Source organism: Pelodiscus sinensis, chromosome 10 (genome assembly GCF_049634645.1).
Source record: "Pelodiscus sinensis isolate JC-2024 chromosome 10, ASM4963464v1, whole genome shotgun sequence".
Taxonomy (NCBI): domain Eukaryota; kingdom Metazoa; phylum Chordata; order Testudines; family Trionychidae; genus Pelodiscus; species Pelodiscus sinensis.
In genome coordinates this window covers 13272264-13291892 of record NC_134720.1, presented here as the reverse complement: position 1 = coordinate 13291892, position 19629 = coordinate 13272264, and the positions used below count along the sequence as shown (strand labels likewise).

Sequence of the window (19629 nt, the reverse complement as noted above, 5' to 3'; positions counted from 1 at the left end):
AGACATAGGCAAAAGGATTTCTCATTTCTATCTAGATATTTGTGTAAGGCCTTGGTAACCAGTACAGGCAGTAGTATCACTTTTTATATACTCAAGTAAAAGTCTTGCATGTGCATTGTGCTGGCCAAATCTCTCTGCTGCCTGATTGTTCTCAGTTGTTTGAGTTTCAGATCTCCGTGCTCAAGAATATCTGGGAAGATAAAAGGGAAGAAGTTGAATTGAGTTTTATAGTAGCATCCCGAGTCCCTAATTAGGATTGGAGCCCCATTGCTTTAGACACAGCCCAAATGCAGTAGAAGGCATGGTCCCTGCACTGAAGAACATATGATCTAAAAACATATACACATCTATCTTACAAGATAATACTGCACTGTGAAAGGGCATATCTTCAGAAAAATAACAGTTCCATTTAAAGTATTTTCTTGTCAAGCCAGAGAAGTGAAATTTGAGTACAGTGACTAAACTAACAGTAGTGATCACAAAACCCAGACCTTTAGAGGTATTTAGACTACTACCTTGCTTTGATTTCAATGGAATTTAAGATCTGGGACAGAAACTAGGGATGTAAGCATTTTGTCGACTACCTGATAAGTGTAGGTGACTACTCGACTAGTCACTTCTCCCCCCTTTGCTACCTCTGTATCAGAAGCACCAAGGAGGGGAGCAGGAGCCAGTGCTGGGGGGAGCTGGCTTAAAAGCTGGTTGCTTCCATCACTGTCTCCGGATGGAGGGGTGGGGGAGAGGGAGTGGGAGAGGCAGAGGTGCGGTGGGGGAAAATGGTGTGAGTGGGGACTGAAGCAGTCCCTGCTCGCACGGGGATCTGCCTGCTGCACCTCTTCCTTTGAAATGTACAAGAGTTGTGGGTGGGGACTACTTCAGTCCCCATTCACATGGTGTCCCAACAGCTATGCCTTTCCCTTGAAATGTACACAGCTGTGGGTGGCTCTTGTACATTTCAAAGGGAGAAGCATAGCAGTCAGGATTCTGCATGAGCTGGGACTTCTTTGGTCCCCACTCGCCCGGGTTCCCTGCTGCGCCTCTTCCTTTGAAATATACAAGAGCCACAGGTGGGTCTTGTACATTTGAAATGCAGACACGCAGCGGGATAGCGAGCATCCCCCTTATCGACTAATCCATGGAAATTTCATCCACTATTGGATTAGCTGATTAACTGAAATTTAACCTCCCTAAGAAATGTTTCACTTCAGGGTTGTAGCATGCCTCACAAAGGCCTGTTGCTGGTTATTGAGTTGAAGGCAAAGGAAATACTTACACTTTTTTCAAATCTAGAAGGCTAAAGTGCCAATTGGTTCTTATATCTTCTGCTCATTCATCTCTATGGGTCACTGATGTGGTAGAGAATTGGGTTTTGGAAGAGGGGAGCTACAGGCTTAATATAACTCTATTTGCTTTTTAAAAACATTTGTGGGAGTTCCGGAGCATTTGTTTTGAAGGCTGTGTCTCTGTCCCACAGTTTACATTGCAACTGTTTCACAATTCCAGTTTGTGATATGAATCATCTCCCAAATAAGACTGCTGGATTTTCACTGTGTGTCACCCTGAAGCATAGAATGTCTGAGTCAGTGTAAAGTGATGGAAACAGCTACAAGACAGGGTTATTTGGTTCTGAATATTCTCAGGCACAATCATCACTGGGATTTGCAGTCTGCGGCTGTCCACACAAGTTTTAAATTCTCAGCCATTTTGATTTCACACACTATAAATATCTACTATCACATATCTGTGCCATTCTGAGACTCCTAGATCATTGTACTATGAGAGGAAACTGCAGGATTATCACCTTTATTATACAGCTTATTTTCATGTAACCATTTAATTGGTTGTATGGGAGTGATTATATAGATCAGGGCTACTCAACATGCGGCCAATGGGCCGCATGCAGCCCGCAGCCTGTTTGTGGCCCACAGTGTGGTTTGGGTTTATGCAGGTCTCAACATGTGGCCCGCAGGTGGGATCCTTTGAACATGGCCTCCACTGGGAACATGCCCCACCAGCCGGACACCAGCACAACTCTGCCTGCAGTGGGCCAGGATTTCTTCAGGGCTGCGCTGGAGTCCTGGTCAGAGCAGCCCCTGGCTGTAGGAGTGCCCTGGCCTGCTGCTGGAGGGGGCTGCACTGGAGCACCCCTGTCCGCAGCAGGCCCCCTGCAGGGCTGGGGCATCCATTTGACTGTGGCAGGCAGGGAACTGCTCCAGCCCCACTGGTTAACCTTAGCCTTAATACAACCATTTAACCAGTTAAACCTTCACATCCCTAGTTTGCAAGTGCAGAACCTGAAACCCTGTTGCGCTGAAACATCCTTTCAAAGGAGTAATAGTTTGGTAGATCAATGGTCCAGTCCAAGCTTTAAAGTTTAACACTCAATTCAGATGAAAGCAAGAAATTCACATTCTTGTTGCTTTTGTTTCAGATTGCCTGGCCAGAGATTCTAGTTAAAAAAAAATGAATTAGTTTACACTGGGAAAGTTATCATCACCAGAAGGATAAAATGTCATTCTTAAAAGCAACAGCAGCAACAAAAACAGCTTACCGGTAGATCCCTAATACAGTAAAATCCACAAAAAGTCCCCTTTGAATTTCTATTCTATCAACATTGAAGGAAGAGTTCTTTTAAACCTTAATTTGTGTATTATTTCAAGGACTTTTTTTCTGTATTTGAGGGTTCCTAGTCCATCACCTGGTCTGCAGGTGACAGATGTCTTGCGTAATAGAAGCAAAGTCAGCAACTGAAAGAAAAGATTTCAGCTTGCTAGTCAGGCACTAGTGTGTGTGTGTGGGGGGGGGGGGAGTAAATATACAAATTATAGAATGGGGTTTTGAATCAAAGCATTTATTAGTATCACAAAACACTGGGTGTCATTTTAATTAATAAAATTAATAAAACAATATTAGGAGGAAAACAAACATCTTGCATTGTGATCGCACAGGCAATCTAAGTGACAAAGTTTGCTTCAACTAATCACAGTGCAGGATTGGGGCCATATTTAGGAGATTTTTTGTTTATTTAGCATAAAAAACTTTGGTAGGAGCTATACAGGCCTATCAGAAGATCAGTCTCTGTTCTAGCAGCTAAAAACCTAATGCCATGATTCTACAAAAATGTACGTATCACATGTTACTTTAGAGCAGGGTCTCAAACTCCCAGTCCAGGGGTCATCTACAGCCCAAGCACTTCCCCAATCCAACTCACAAAATAGTTTGAAAAGTTTATTTAATCAAGACTACATGGCTGCCTGCCTAATAGCGGGTGACGGCAAATGGCATGTGGGGACTCACTGCATAGGGCGCGCCACTGCCTGCCTTCACCACAATGCAAAGTGCGCTTGTAAGGGTTAAGGGTGATGCTTACCAAGTAACTGGTTAACCTTTTTTATCCCTACTTCAGCTCACAGGTAAAAATACACGTGGGGATCTTTTTATTTGGCATCTGGTGTTTGAAGTCTTTGGCTGAACCAGGGCACGTTTTCTACTTTTCTACACAAATCAGGAGACCTAAATTCTTCCTTAAAGAAAAGAAAAAAAGATAGGATTCTCTTCTAATATCATGCACTAACAAACAAGCATAGCTAATCATACTTTTCAGGATGCTGTCCTAATCTGATGGATAGATCTGCAAGATTTCCCTCCTATTCCTTCTCTTTATTACATTCCTCACCAGCACATTTGAAGGGTGATTTTTCAGGGTTGCAGGCGCACCCTTACTTTCCATGGACTTTTGTAAGAGCACTGGCAAGGGGCACTCAGCACCTCTCCAGTTCATGTCAGCAGAGTGTTCTGCCACACATGGGCTGTGTATATTTAAACAAACAGCAATCTTCAAGTGCCCAAGGAAAAGTAGCGGGCAGGCCAGGAACATTTTTAGTGTGGGGATACTGAAGGGCTGCGTCTAGACTGGCAAGTTTTTCCGCAAAAACAGCTCATGTAAGATTGTCAGTGTTCTTGTGGAAATGCTATGCTGCTCACATTCGGGCAAAAGCCCTCTTGGGCAAATGCTTTTGCGCAAAAGGGCCAGTGTAGACAACGTGTTATTGTTTCGCGCAAAAAAGCCCCTATCGTGAAAATAGCGATTGGGCTTTCTTGCGCAAAACTGCGTCTAGATTGGCACGGACGCTTTTCCACAAAAAATGCTTTTGCAGAAAAGCGTCCGTGCCATTCTAGACGCTCTTTTCCGCAAATGCTTTTAACGGAAAAACTTTTCCGTTAAAAGCATTTGTGGAAAAACATGCCAGTCTAGATGTAGCCAGCATGTTTGGTGTTTGTTATTACAGCATTTAAATCTGCAATGCTTGTTTCCTGGGGCCCCCTCCCGTCTCACCCCGGGGGAGCAGGTTCCCTAGGTGTTAACCATGCAGATGGGGGAAGAGAGGTGCATCAGGGCTAGAGTCTCCCCTGGCATGGCTCCCCCGTGGGTTTGGAAATATTTGTGGGCGCTGTAGTGCCCAGCGGCCGGGTCGAAGCCCTGGTTATTGCTACTTCACCCCAGAGGGTGCGCCCCTAGTTCCAGCCCCACTGGTCACGCGTGGCCCTATGCAGCTGTTGCGAGTGACCCAAGGGGTTAAGCCCTGCAGCGCCTGCCTGGCCCAGTAGCCTCGCAGGACGCTGGCTTGGGGGTGAGCCCCAGCCGCGGGCAAGCCAGGGCAGGCTCGGGGCCACGTCTGGGCGGCGATGCTGGTGCCGGGGGAAGAGGCGTCACCATCTGTTCTTCATTCCCTGGCCATTGGATTAGTAGCCGTAGTGATGAGATCAGCAGGCTCGGCTTTCCTGAGGGGGCACTGCGCTCGCTCGGGCGGCGCGCTCTTCCCTTCCCGGCGGGGCTGGCTCTCGCTCGCAGGGCGGGGAGGGACAGAAGGAGGAATCTGAGGCACGAAGTGAAGGCGCCACAAAAGCAGGTCCGGGGCGGGCGGGCAGGGGGTGGAGGCCGGTCTCCTGCTGGGGGGCGCCCCGGTCCCTGAGCCGAGGGGAGAGTTGCGAAGCGTTTCCCAGCCATGCTGCGAGCTTCGCGCGCCTAGTGCGAGCGTGTATCCCTCGGGGCGAGGAAGCCTTTCCCCGCCCCCTCGCCTCTGGCTCGCCGGGTCGGAGCCCCGAGCCCCGCACAGATGTGGCGCTCTCCCGCGCGCCGCCCTCCGCTCCCGCGTTGCCTCTCGATCTGCCTCCTCTGGGGGGTTCGCGTTTGCTGAGCTCCCGCGGCGGCGGCGGGCAGCTTGGCGCGGCGGCGGTGGAAGAGGAAAATACGGGTTGAGGAGAGTTTCGCGAGTCCCTGCGCCCGGTTTTTGTTTGTGGTTCGCTCTTTCCTTCTGGATGTGTGTGTTCCCGTAACAGAGCCGCCCGAGAAGTGCGGTCATCAATCTGCGGTAAGTTCTTGGAAAGGGGAATGTTTTCCATCGATTGGGAATGTTGTTTGAGTCGGTGACGTGCGTTTTTGAAGCAGTGGCTACAAATACTAGAAACTAGTCCTGAAAAACCAGCCAACCCCTGAATGTGTGGTTGAAATAGTCACATGTTCTTCAGGTTTTCAGAAATGCTTGTGAAATTCATCTAACTGTGGTCTTGATTTTTTTTTTTCACAACAAAACACGTGAAAAACAACCCTCCCATAAGTTTTTGCTGCCTGGCTGTGAACCTAAATACTGGTGGATCAAACAATCCCAGTGTAAACAAAAATCTTTCTATAGGGCAGATTGTGATGTAGATGTTAGTGCAATATTTGTGGGCATTTTAAATATTTTAGAGATAGAAAAGGTGACTTCAGTTGAGCTACTTAATAAAGTTTTGAAATGTGAAAGATCTCTTTGGCTAATGTAACCCTCGTTATAATTTTGTAAGTAATTAAACACAAATTTGTATGCTACATGTGAGTTCCAAGCGAAGGAATGTATTCAGTCAGTTTGCCTTGTCCCTACTTTTAAAAACTCCAGGCAAGGATATTGTTTGAAATAGGTCTGATCCTCCTTTGGAATAGGAATACTACTTGAAAGCATAAAGGCTATTGAAAGATGTGCCACACTGTTTCCTATTGAATTCCTCAAGCGTAGAATCCCATTCATTCTTGGAGGAGGAAGAACATTGTAGTTTAAGATCAGTATGCAAAGTTAGTGTGACATTTGGCATGTTAGTTTTAATTTTTTTTCCTTCCTTATATTTTGTAAACCATATGTTACACACTGCTATGGGATAAGAAGCATCTTGAATCCAGGCTGGATGTTATCACTTTGGACAACAGTTTGATATTGGCAACAGTCCAGAGTGCTAGTCAAATTAGATTTTCAATACAATGCTTGTATTGCTCATGGTGACAGCAACTATCCATAACAAGATAACATTGCATTGTGAAAGTTTATCCTTGGGAAAATAACAGCCCTTGAAGGACTATTCTGAAGTTTGTAACTGTTTGGTTTATTTGTGCAATGTATCTCAAGGCATTCTGCATTTTTAATGTCTTTTTGGTAACAAAAGCAGTCTGTCAGGAACATGAGAGTTGCAATTAGACTTGTGCTGATGACAGAATAAAGTCACACTATGAGTTCATTTTTAAAAACTGTTGGGCAATGGTTTTAAGATATTTGTCCAGTGGTATTAACAGAAGTGTGTTCCAGTAACTAAAGCACCAAAATAGAAGGTGAAGGACCTGGCTTATATATACTTCTCTGCCATTGATTTGTTGTGTGACCTTGGGCATCCTCTTCGTGTCTCCATTTCTCTGTCTGCACTTCCCTACATCATAGTGGTGCTGAGGCTTAATTTATTAATGCTTTTGAAAACATTGAAGGTCTTTAAATGGATCGTGCTGTATGCACTTAGAACTTGTGAAACTAAGAGCTGAACTTCTTCTGCATTTAACTGTTAAGGGAGATCCAGAAATAGTAGTTTGTCAGCCCCTTAATGCATGTGGTTTTTCCTGACCTTATTTTTTATTTCTTTACAGACATCAGTTCAATTGATCTGGTATAATCAATCTTCTTGCTCAATATTCCTTAGGCTTTGGTGTGATATAGTTGATAGGAGGTTCCCTCTTGGTTAAATATATATTTATAAGTAGTCGGGCTGAGAGCACTTGAACAGAGGTGTTCAAATGAAGATACAACACTAACTGGGAAATATACACTCACTAGAGCAGAGTGGAATTGTTAATTTTTGTTGAGGCTATTATGAAATTATAAAAGACAGTCATAAGTTTCCTGTAGCATAAGAATTGCTGAGTGATGGACTATTTCTTATGCTAGTCCACATGAAGCAACTCAATAAGTTGTCAGGCTTCATTATATATTTAAGATAATGGATTTTCCATGTACCAAAATCAAAATTTAAGCAATTTTTTTCTGTCTTTTCCTTCTGCAATCACTTCTTGTCCTCACTTTGTCCTCTACACTCTCACAATGGTGAGTGGTATTGTTTCATGGATTGTAGGGGGAGGGGATGGTTGTCTGAAACAATCACCTTGATGATGAGATGCTCTTGAATTTTACTAATTTTGTGACTAGGAATCCATGCCCCTCTGACTAGTTTGTTTTATCCTCAGTCTGTTGCAGTAATGGATCTGGTAGGTTAAAAATCTGAATATAGGGCTCTGAGATCTGACTAGCCATCAGTACCTTCATAAGAAAGTTTAGCAAACTAATATTAAAAACATTTCTACCAAATTCTTCTTGCACTTAAAATAAATGATGTTTTTACCAGGTTCAAGCCTGATAAATCATAGTGTGTTTTTTAGCTGTCTCTTCTGCTTGGCTGCTCTCTCTAGTAATACTGACATCCTTTTACTTACAACCTCCTTGCACTATAGCAATATTGAAAGCCTTCTCAAATTTGCTCTGAAGCAAAGAATAGTAAATTCCAGCTTAAGCAATGGTAATGAAGGTATGCTGTTTTAATTATTAGAAAATAAAGGGAATTTTAAAGCTATTTTAGTTATAACCAAGTTTCCCAAGATGATACTCGGTCAGGAAGCTTAGCAGAACTTGAAAATCCTGGCTTCATGCCAAGGAGTTACAAAATGGAATAGCAATAACTGATATTCTGTGGCGATGCCTTGCTTTATTCTGTGATGTAAGACATGAACCTTGACTCATGTCTGTTGAATTGTAAAGAAGCCATGCCGACAAAATCTTCTTTAGATTGACAGAGCTAATTCAGATTTCTCTTGCTGAGCCACATACATAAAGTACATTATCTGTACTAGATTGTAATGGAAAGAAAAGACCAGACATGTTGTACGAAGGTCCTAAAATATGTAGAGAGGCAGTTTTAATTCTGATTTTGGTTATAAAGTCAGGTTTTCAAGACTAGCCGATTTGGAACTTAATCAATATTGTCTTACCCAAATTTAATGTGAAAGTGCTGTTTGCACATACACGTAGTGAAATGTGTGCTAATATTTCCATAGAATACTATACGTACTTTATTTAAAATGTGAACATTTGCTCTGGGTTAACTTGCCAGATAGGCATGCAGCAGTTCGCCATAAAGGATGCGATTTTGGGCATTTAATGTACTCGCCCTACACACTTGTGTCTTATCACTTGAAAATTTATTTTATATTCAAACTAAGTATGATGTGAAAATGTCAAGTAAAGCTGTAAGCTTGTGGTTGAGGTGAAAACAATGACTGTCAGGTTTTTTGGTACCATTCCAGAAACACTGCAAACGGACAATGACTACAATTTTTACTGTTCGTAAATTTCAAGACCTTAGTCTAGTGTTTAATTGTCAAAGTATCTTGAAGTGATTAGTCTTCTGGCCAGCCAGTTTTAGTTGGAAATACAAGTCAGTCTCACACTAAAGAGTGTGCACCAGTAGTAGCAATAAGCAGCCTGCAGGACAGATGCAATTTGTCAGGGTTAGCTCCTGGCAGACCACCAGATGCAGACCTAAAGGTGAATGAAACAGATACGACCACTTGCAGGTCCCAGTGGCTGTGGTTCACAGTTCCTCGCCAATGGGAGCTGCGGGAAGCGCTACCGGCCAAGCCAGACATTCTCCCCCTCCACCGGGTCCCTCTCCTGGTGATGCAGCACTTTCTGCTAGCAGGGGAAGATTTGGAATACTGATCTGACCCAGACACTGCTGTTCTTCTTAGGGGTCAGGGAACTCTGTTTTTCTTCTCACCTGCCCATGCAGCGGGGGTATTCCTAGAACTTCCTCTCCATAGCAATTTACCACTTATCCCAGCTGCCTGAACAGATGATCCTGGACTGCCATTAAAGGGTGAGTGAACAGTGGTGTAGCTTCTCTTTGCTTTCCCAGAGAAACTATTTTTTTTGCAAGCAATGTTCCTTGTGAGTTGTGTGCTTGTGCGGCTACTCAAGAGATTCTAGTGTCATCCAGCTGATTGGCAGAGCACTCACAGCTAGATTTTTGTGTTTCTAGTGGTGGTACCATTTTGCACATGCTTTGGTGCACAGAAAATATATATTCTGCACCTGGGAAAAACTTGCACATGGATGTAAAATCCCATTTAAAATGTGAGCCATTTAAACTACATGTTTAACCTGTTAACTGGCCCACTGTATTATGCTGTGGTAGAGACTGCTGGGCCTGCTCGGGTCAGGCACTGATTAACTGGTAAGACAATGCTTTTCCTGTACATCTCTAATTTCAGGGCTGCTGACAGAAGGGGAAGGGGACAGCTGCTCTGGGGCCCAGCAATTTTTTTTTTCTGAAAGAGCCAGAGGTTTGCCGTTGCCACTACCATAGCTGTGGCAGTGGCTGGTGTCCCAGGCTTTTTAAAATTGCTGCCAGAGCCCCTAGTGACATTGTCCAGGCAGTGCAGAATGGTTGGTGTAAGGAGGCTAGATTCCTCTTGCCCCTTCTGCCCAAGGTTCTGCCCTTCCAGGAGAGCCTGGAGCCACCCCCTTCCTCCTGCATACCTTTCCTAGGGATCTGGCATTTCTATCCTCGGTATTGGCATGTTTCATAGAGATGGACATATTACTAACAAAGATGTGACAAACCCATTTGCCCCTGAATCACCTCCAAACATGCTTATCAACATATCTGCTGGACTGCATGCAACTTCAGATGTATAAGAGTGTCTGTGGACAATAGCAAATGTTGAAGATGAAATGAAGATGTGTGAAAGATGCTTTTGGTTCTAGCAGGTGGTAGACAACTTTTTTCAGCTCAGTCAAAAAATCTCACATCCAAACATGCTGACATGGCCAACAAATGAATATGCAAATATGGCAAGGTAGGAATGATCATGGCAGTCCATAAACTGGTTTCCACAGAGCTCTGCTCTTAGCAAGAGGTAGAAATAAGGTTTCAATGGCAACTGTGTTTAATCCAATAGGATTTGTGCATATACCTCTCTTCTATGAGAGAGGTATATGCACAGATGTATCAACAGGTGTGTTGTAAGCAAAACTCGTGAAGTCATTCTGCCACTCTACTCTGCACTAGTTAGGCCTCAGCTGGAGTACTGTGTCCAGTTCTGGGCGCCACATTTCAAGAAAGATGTGGAGAAATTGGAAACGGTACAGAGAAGAGCGACAAGAATGATTAAAGGTTTAGAGAACATAACCTATGAAGCCAGGCTTCATGAACTGGGCTTGTTTAGTTTGGAAAAAAGAAGATTAAGGGGGGACATGATAGCGGTTTTCAAATATCTAAAAGGGTGTCACAAGGAGGAAGGAGAAAATTTGTTCCTCTTGGTTACTGAGGACAAGAAGTAATGGGCTTAAAGTGCAGCAGGGGAGGTTTAGATTGGACATTAGGAAAAAATTCCTAACTGTCAGGGTGGTCAAATATTGGAATAAATTGCCAAGGGAGGTGGTGGAATCTCCCTCTCTGGAGATATTTAAGAACAGGTTAGATAGACATCTGTCAGGGATGTGAACTTGGTCCTGCCTTGAGGGCGGGGGGCTGGACTCGAGGGTCCCTTCCAGTCCTATTATTCTATGATTCTATTCTATGATGGAACAATTAATTAGAGTATCAGCTAGGAGCTCAAATTGAAAGAAACCATGAATTAAAAGCAGGCAACAGAGAAGAAACCACAATATATGTCAGATTCAGTGGATGGAGGTAAATTCCACACATTTGGTGAACTGGCTGCTGAATAAAAGGTCTTAAAAAGATTTGACGAAGCTAATTGTGTCTTTGACAGATATGACAACAGTAATTCTGAGAAGTGCAAAATGAGAATGCAGGCCACAGTCTAAAGTTGGATGCAAGACATACCAGGTGATTAGTGGAAGCCCTAAGTCTCTAGGGATGGGGGAATTTCTAAGTGTCATCCAACAAGTTACACTTGAAAAATTCCTCTTGGAATATGTGGTTAAAATGCACTGGAGAGGATAGGTGCATACTGAACCCAGAGTTTCTGGAGGCTTTTCCAATGGTGAAATAGTGAATTTCTTGACCAGTTGAAATAGCCTGAGATGTGTTTGGAGGAAGTAAACCCAAGAGGTTTTTATATGTGCCATTCTGGCTTTTTGGTCTCCTGGTGTTAAAGAACCATGGTAATTAGGGCACCTGAAACAGATATTTTGCTCTTTGCTGTTCCGTACTTTGCAAAAATAGAACATGTAGATAACGGTGCCAGATATGTTAAACATTCTTATGGCTCTTCATGCTTCAGCCACACTTGCAGAGGACAAGCTTCCATGATGATTTGTGGAGGAGAATTGTTTGTCTCCTGCTCTGTTTTACCCACATTCTGCCACTTATTTCACCTTATAGTCTCAGATGATGACTTGGTATATGCTCATTATAAGAACACTTTTGCTGCAGACTTGAGCCAAGATTTAGGAATGTATCTTGAGAAGGTATCAATATGAGATTTCTAAACGTAGCTACTCAACCCAAGATTTTAGAATGTGAAGTGCCTTCCAAAAATCTGTGATGGACTATGTGTGGAACATGCTTTCAGAAATCTTAAAATAGCAACACTCAGGTGCAGAAATTACAGACCCTAAACAACCAAACACCAAAACTAGCCTTGTGCTGGTGGTGGCATCTGACTCAGATAATGAAAATAAACACGCATCAGTCTGCACTGCTTTGCAGTTTGTTCATAGAATCATAGAGCTGGAAGAGACCTCAGGAGGTCATCAAGTCCAGCCCCCTGCTCTAGGCAGGACCAATCCCAACTAAATCAACCCAGCCAGGGCTTTGTCAAGCTGAGACTTAACCACCTCTAGGAATGGAGACTCCACTACTTCCCTAGGTAACCCGTTCCAGTGCTTCACCACTCTAGTGAAATAGTTTTTCCTAATATCCAACCTGGACCTCTCCCACCACAACTTGAGACCATTGCTCCTTGTTCTGCCATCTGTCACTACTGAGAACAGCCTCTCTCCATCCTCTTTGGAACCTCCCTTCAGGAAGTTGAAGGCTGCTATCAAATCCCCCCTCACTCTTCGGTTCTGCAGACTAAACAGACCCAGCTCTCTCAGCCTCTCCTCATAGGTCATATGCTCCAGCTCCCTAATCATTTTGGTTGCCCTCCGCTGGACCCTCTCCAATGCGTCCACATTCTTTTTGTAGTGGGGGGCCCAGAACTGGACACAATACTTCAGATGTGGCCCCACCAAAGCCAAATAAAGGGGGAATAATCACTTCTTTGGATCTGCTGGCAATGCTCTTCCTAATGCAACCTAATATGCCATTAGCCTTCTTGGCTACAAGGGCACACTGTTGACTCATATCCAGCTTCTCATCCACTATAACCCCCAGGTCCTTTTCTACAGAACTACTGCTTAGCTGGTTGGTCCCCAGCCTGTAACAATGCTTGAGATTTTTCCGTCCCAAGTGCAGGACTCTACACTTGTCCTTGTTGAACCTCATCAGATTTCTTGTGGCCCAATCCTCCCAATTTGTCTAAGTCACTCTGGATCCTACCTCTCCCCCTAGCTTAGTGTCACCTGTAAACTTGCTGCAGGTGCAATCCATCCCCTCATCCAGGTCATTAATTAAGATATTGAACAAAACTGGTCCTAGAACCAAACCTTGGGGCACTCCGCTAGAAACCGACCACCATTCTGACATCGAGCCATTGATCATTACCTGCTGGGCCCGGCCTTCTAGCCAGCTTTCTATCCATCTTACCATCCATTTATCCAATCCATATTCCCTTAACTTGCTGGCCAGAATATTGTGGGAGACTGTATCAAAAGCATTGCTAAAGTCAAGCTATATCACATCCACTGACTTTCCCACATCCACAGAGCCAGTTACCTCATCGTAGAAGCTAATCAGATTGGGCAGGCACGACTTGCCCTTTGTGAATCCATGCTGACTATTCCTGATCACTTTCCTGTCTTCCAGGTGCCTCAAAATGGATTCCTTAAGGATCCTGTCCATGATTTTTCCAGGAAGCAAGGTAAGACTGACCAGCCTATAGTTCGCTGGATCGTCCTTCTTCCCTTTTTTGAAGATGGGCACTACATTTGCCTTTTTCCAATCATCCGGGATCTCTCCCGATCTCCATGACTTTTCAAAGATAATGTCCAAAGGCTCCTCAATGACATTTGCCAACTCCCTCAATACCCTTGTATGCATTAAGTCCGGACCCATGGATTTGCGTATGTTTAGCTTTTCTAAATAATTCCTAACCTGTTCTTTACCCACCAAGGTCTGTCCATCTTTATCCCATCTTGTGTCACTTTGCGCTTTAGTCCGGGAGCCGATCTTGTCTGTGAATACAGAGGCAAAGAAAGCATTGAGTGCTTCACGTTTCCCCACATCGTCTGTCACTAGGTTACCTCCTTCATCCAGTAGGGGCCCCACAGCCTCTCTGATCACCTTCTTCTTGTTGATATGCCTGTAGAAACCTGTCTTGTTATCCTTCACATCCTTTGCCAGTCGCAATTCCAATTGCGCTTTCGCCTTCCTGATAACCCTCCGGCATTCTTGAGCTATACATTTAAACCCCTCCCTGGTCATTAGTCCAAGTTTCCACTTTTTGTAAGCTTCCTTTTTGTACTTAAGTTCACCAAGGATTTCCCCTGTAAGCCAATCTGGTCTCCTACCATGTTTGCCTCTCTTGCTATGCATCAGGACGGTTTCTTTCTGTACCTTCAATATGGCTTCTTTAAAATAGTGCTAGCTGTCCTGGACTCCTTTCCCCTTCATGTTAGCATCCCAGGGGATTCTGCCCATCAGGACTGTGAGGGAGTCAAAATCTGCTTTTCTGAAGTCCAAGGTGTGTATTTTACTACTCTCTTTTCTTCCTTTGGTCAGGATCCTGAAATCTACCATCTCATGATCACTGCTTCCCAGGTTGTTACCCACTTCTACTTCCCCTATTAGTTCCTCCCTGTTTGTGAGCAGAAGGTCAAGCTGTGCACGGCCCCTGGTTGGATCCTTCAACACTTGTACCAAGAAGTTATCCCCAACATTCTCCAAAAACTTTCTGGATTGCCTGTGTACTGCTGTATTGGTCTCCCAACAGATGTCAGGGTGATTAAAGTCCCCTGTGAGACTTTGTTTTATTTTTGAAAGCAGTAATTTTACTACATTTGTAACTTGATCTTTCATGATCCAGAGATTGTGGTTTCATGATCCAGAGATTGCACTACTGTACTCGTAAGTCTTAAGTCACCTCATATTATTTTTACAGTGTGAATATTTGTAATATAAAGTGAGTGGTGTAAACAGCTATTTTTAAAAATATTTGGTAGCCTAAGTGGATATTAAGTTTTACCTAGATTATACATTGTATGCAAAAATTCTTAAATCAGAAAGGAAGTCGGTAAATTGGCTTAATAAGATTTACATTGAGAGGAGAAACTCTGCCAAGCATAGAATGCTTGTCTCATGTCGGTATTTATATTCAAATTCCATATATGCGTAACTGGCTGCTGTGTTGTCCTGGAATAAAATGCGCAAAACCACTACAAGTGGTCAACGTTTCAGTTAGTGGCCTCCACTGTACAACTCAAGGCAGCCTGTTTCTGTCACTCGAAGTATGTGCGTTATCATAACTACACTCCCAAGAAATATATTGCTGAGTTTACAAAAGGATTATATTTGGCTTCTGGCTGACTGCTGACTTCTTGAATTATACTCTCAAGTGCATGCCTTGGAATTCTTGCAGGCAGATTGACTGCTGCAATCCATTTTATAGTTCACTTTAGGCCAACCATCCAAAATATGCATTTTGCAATAAATTGTTTTCTTTTTTGCCTGTATTCTTAAATTTCTCATGTATCAAACCTACTTCTGAATTTAACAAAGCTTTACATTGCATCTTTGATCAACAAATGAAGACTACTCACATTAGTACAGGCACTACTGACAAAGAAGAGAGCATGGGCGGTCATGGTGACTTGGGGACCTGTTTTTTTTGTTTGGAGTGGGCAAAAGATATTGTGATATTAAACCTATTTGTGACAGTATCCCAGGAATTCTTTTGTGTGATGCAATGTTGTATATTGCCCTAAGAGTAGTTGTTAACCCTCATGTTGGTATAAAGAAATAATGAAGGTGAATTTATTATGCTAATGGGAGAGTTCTCTCCCACTGGCAGAGAGAATCTTTGCCAGACATGTTATGGTGGAGCAGCTGCAGCAGTGCAATATGTAGTGCTACTAGTGTAGAGTAGCTCTTTGTGGTGCATTCTTCCCAGGTGTCTGGCATCTTGAAGCTGGAGGCCATTCAGAACTGGCAAATATTTTTGCATATGATAGTTGTGCTTTCGAATAGTCCCTTTAAGAATGTGCAGAGCAGAATTTTTGGCTTATGGGTCAGTCCTCTTGTGGCAGAGCAGCCAAAGTGGACAAGAAAGGTGACTGGAGGGACGGAAGACTCACCAGAAGGAAGAGCATTTAAGGTTATGGGCTTCCCTAAAAACTTAACACAGACTGTTGTTTTTATTGGGAATGATCTTTCATGACAGCAACCCTATAAATAGTAAAATGAAATGAATTCATCACCAGGCCAAACTGTTGTACCAGGAGAATAATGTGGAATTCATAGCCAATAAATCAGCTGAGTACAGTTGTATTGGGAAATCTGTTTTACATTTATAGAAGTGAAATATGCTTTATTTTTACTTTTCGAATATTCATTCTTAAGTCGCTGGATTAGATAGATAGATGTCTTGGGAGATAATGTGTGCTGAATTTTCCAGGTTTAAATATTTTACTTGTAATTCCTGCCTCCCAGACTACCATCACTATTTGTAGTCCCATGGCACCATAGGAATGTCTACACTAGGGATGTAAGCAAGTAGTCGAGTACTCAACTACTCCCTCTCCCTCCCTCTCCTCCATCCCCCTCTGCGTCCTCTATATGAGTGTCAGTAAGGGTGGGAAACAGGAGCTGGTACTGGGAAGAACCAGCTTAAAAGCCAGTCGTCCCCCCCCCCCCCCCCAGTACTGTGTCTTTGCGATGCTGCCTGCCTCCCCTCCCCCGCAGCCACCTCTATCAGAGGCAGGAGGGCGGGGGATAAGAACTAGCCTCTGCCTGCAGTGGGCCAAGGCTCGCCGTAGGCAGAGGCTGTTTTGGCAGCATCTCCTGTTCGCGGGTGCTCCAGTGGGCAGCTGGGCCCCTCCACGGACAGGGGCTGCTGCCACGAAGCAGCCCCTATCTATGGTGTCCCGGGCTGGCTGCCAGCAGAGTCTGCTCCAGCAACAGCCCCTGTCACTGGGCAGACCCGACCACCGTGAACAGGGGCTGCTGAACCTAGTGCGAGCCAGGATCAAGCAGTCCCAGCTCGTGCCAGTCTGGGACTGCTGCGCCTCTATATTTTAAAAATACTAAGAGCCCAGAGACTTGCTACATTTAAAATGCAGAGCCATGGCGGTCCGGAGCTAGCGCAAGCTGGGACTGCTCAGTCCTGTCTCGCACCTGCTCCAAGAGCTAATCCCCAGTGTGGCTCTGCAATGTAGCTCTCTTTATTGACTGATTGTGTAGTCAATACAAATTGTATCAACTACATGATTAGCTAAATAATTGCTCCTTAACATCCTTAGTCTACACTAGGAAATTATCTCAAAATAACTAAATTCGAAATAACTCCTGAAATAACTATTTCAAAGTAAGTTTATTCCCTGAGGAAAGCAGGAGTACAGATTTTGAAATAATCAACCCGTTATTTTGAAATAACAGACTTGGTAGTGTGGATGCTCCACTTAGTTCAAAATACCCCACCCCTTTTATTTCGAAATAATATCTCCCTAGTGTAGACCATAGCTTAGAGACTAACTAAAGTATATGGAACCATTTGGGTTTTGCCCACAAAAGCTCATGATTCTATATATTTTGTAAGCCTCTAAGGCGCCACAGGACCATTCGTTGTTTTAAAAGTTATAGACTAACATTGCTACACCTCTGAGATTATCATTTGTGATATTAATGTTTCACTAAGAGAACTATGGCAGTTACCAACAATATTATGTTTATTTCAGTAAGCATCTGTTAATTCAGGCTAATGTGCTCTTGGTGATACCCTTATATACAGGGCTCGCCGTGCGGCGGCAAGTCCTGCTCGCCCTCTGCACATACGCAGATTATTCTGAGCATGCACAAATCGCTCCGCGCTGGCTCTTCTGGGGTGTAATCTACTCGCCACGGGGTGTGTAGATTACACTATTTGTCAAGCACTGCTTATATAAGTTAGTTTAATTAAAAATTGTCTAACATGAGCAGGGCTCGACAAACCGCGGTGAAATCCACTTGCCAGCCCCGCACCGTGCATGCGCCAGACCGGCACTGCGCATGGGCACACCGCCAGTGAATGGGGCAACCGGCTGAAATCTACTCACCACAGGTGCGTAGATACACGGATTTGTCTATCCCTGAACATGAGGATGTTACTTAAATTAGTTTAAAATTGTCTTAAGGGTGCTATCCTAAGCAAAATGTACTTGGGGTCAATACTCCTAGGGATATTCTGTGTCTCTGCACATCTATAGAATTCATGCCCCCCACATAATTCTTAGCTTCCCCGCAGAAAAATAACTTTGCACTGGAAGCCAAGGGAAAGCACAAGAGTGTTCATATGACAGCAAAGGCAAAGCTGTTCAGGATCCTGGAGCAATTGGTACAGAAGTAAATGAGACTAAGGATGTTAAGAAGTAGGAAATTGGCTAATCGAGTTAGTTGATAAGGGAAGGTGCTCTGTCCCAGCTCATGCTGGGTCCGGGACCTACCCCTGCTGTGACTCTTCATTTTAAATAAATTTAAAATACAGAGCCACAGAGGCAGTAAGAGGGGGGTGGGGAGGATGCGAGTAGTTGACTACTTGACTAGCCACTTGCATCCCTAAATGAGACCATTATGGGCAGTCATGCAGGTGAGAGAGAGAGAGACACTCTGTCTTGCTTGCTTGCTGTTGTGGCCCACTTGATAAGAAGGGGTTCTTGATGATTCTGAAGAGGTAAGAGTGGGCAGGGTCGGACGTAGGCATGGGCGAGCCGGGCAGCTGCCCAGGGCGCCAATCGATGGGGGGCACCTGATGGCAGCTGTAAGGGGCACGTGGTGTCCCTTACAGCTGCCATCAGGTGCTGTGCGCCCGGCTCCCGCAGTGCCAGTCTGCCTGCATCCCCCTGGCGCTGGCCAGCAACGCCCTTCTCCCCGTGGCCACGGAGCCCTACATGGCTCGGCGCGTGTGCGCCAGCAGCAACAGCCGGGCCAGACTGGGCCGCACTTGCGCCGTGCGCCCTAGGGGCAGGCCCCGGGCTGCGCACCAGCGGCTGTAGCCAGGCCGTGCATGTGCCGTGCGCCCCGGGGGCGGTCCTGCGCACCCTTAGGGGGCGGGTCCGCTCCCCATGGGTGGGCCTGCGCATGTGCTGTGCGCCCAGGACTGGCACCCCATGCCCTGGGCGCCATAATACCTTGGGCTGGCCCTAAGCATGGGTTAGGCTCTGTTCCACAGGTAGAGCAGAACATAGCATCCTACCTGCTAAATGAATTGTTCCCACTGTCTTTGTGAATTCCCCTAGCAGCATTAAACGGGGAAAAATGTTTTAAGGCTCCTTTACGTTGCCTGGGCTGTGTAAAAGACAGTGTGGCATTGTTAATGCTTAGGGCACTAGAAATGTCAACGTTAGCTGGGCTTATTTGTGAATCCTGTTGATTACACGCACTCCACCTCGACACCGCTTCTGTATTAGAAAAAACAGCATGGGATGGGTGGAATGAGAGCCAGTGCTCCTACCTCCGGGGCAGGGGAAGCTGCTGCAGAGAAACTGTTGCAGAGCAGCCTCTGTCTGTGGCAGGCCCGGGCTTGCTCTATGGATCTGGCACAGCCTCTGTCCATGGAGAGCTTGGGCCCTTCATGGACAGGAGCTGCTGCTGCCTCTGTGGGTGTGTCTAGACTACATGCCTCCTTCGACGGAGGCATGTAGATTAGCCAGATCGGAAGAAGGAAATGAAGCCGCGATTAAAATAATCGCGGCTTCATTTAAATTTAAATGGCTGCCCCGATCTGCCGATCAGCTGTTTGTCGGCAGATCGGGGCAGTCTGGACGCAACGCGCCGACAAAGAAGCCTTTCTTCATCGGCACAGGTAAGCCTCGTGAAACCAGGCTTACCTGTGTCGATGAAGAAAGGCTTCTTTGTCGGGGCATCGCGTCCAGACTCCCCCGATCTGCCGACAAACAGCTGATCGGCAGATCGGGGCAGCCATTTAAATTTAAATGAAGCCGCGATTATTTTAATCGCGGC

The 19629-nt window shown here is 44.9% G+C and overlaps 1 protein-coding gene across 5 annotated transcripts in view; it reads left to right on the top strand.

Annotated features, from left to right (window-relative positions):
* SPSB4 (splA/ryanodine receptor domain and SOCS box containing 4) overlaps window positions 1–19629 on the top strand; it is a 344397-nt gene that overhangs the window by 161163 nt on the left and 163605 nt on the right. Inside the window, exons 1-2 of one of the 5 annotated variants that reach the window (XM_075937531.1) lie at window positions 4550–5372; window positions 13285–13339. The exons of 2 other annotated variants lie outside the window; for them this stretch is intronic. The gene's annotated coding sequence lies outside the window, so the exon portion shown is untranslated. Of the gene's footprint in view, window positions 1–4549; window positions 5373–13284; window positions 13340–19629 lie in introns of those variants that run through there. 2 more of the 5 variants (XM_006134824.4, XM_006134823.4) reach the window with 2 other exon arrangements.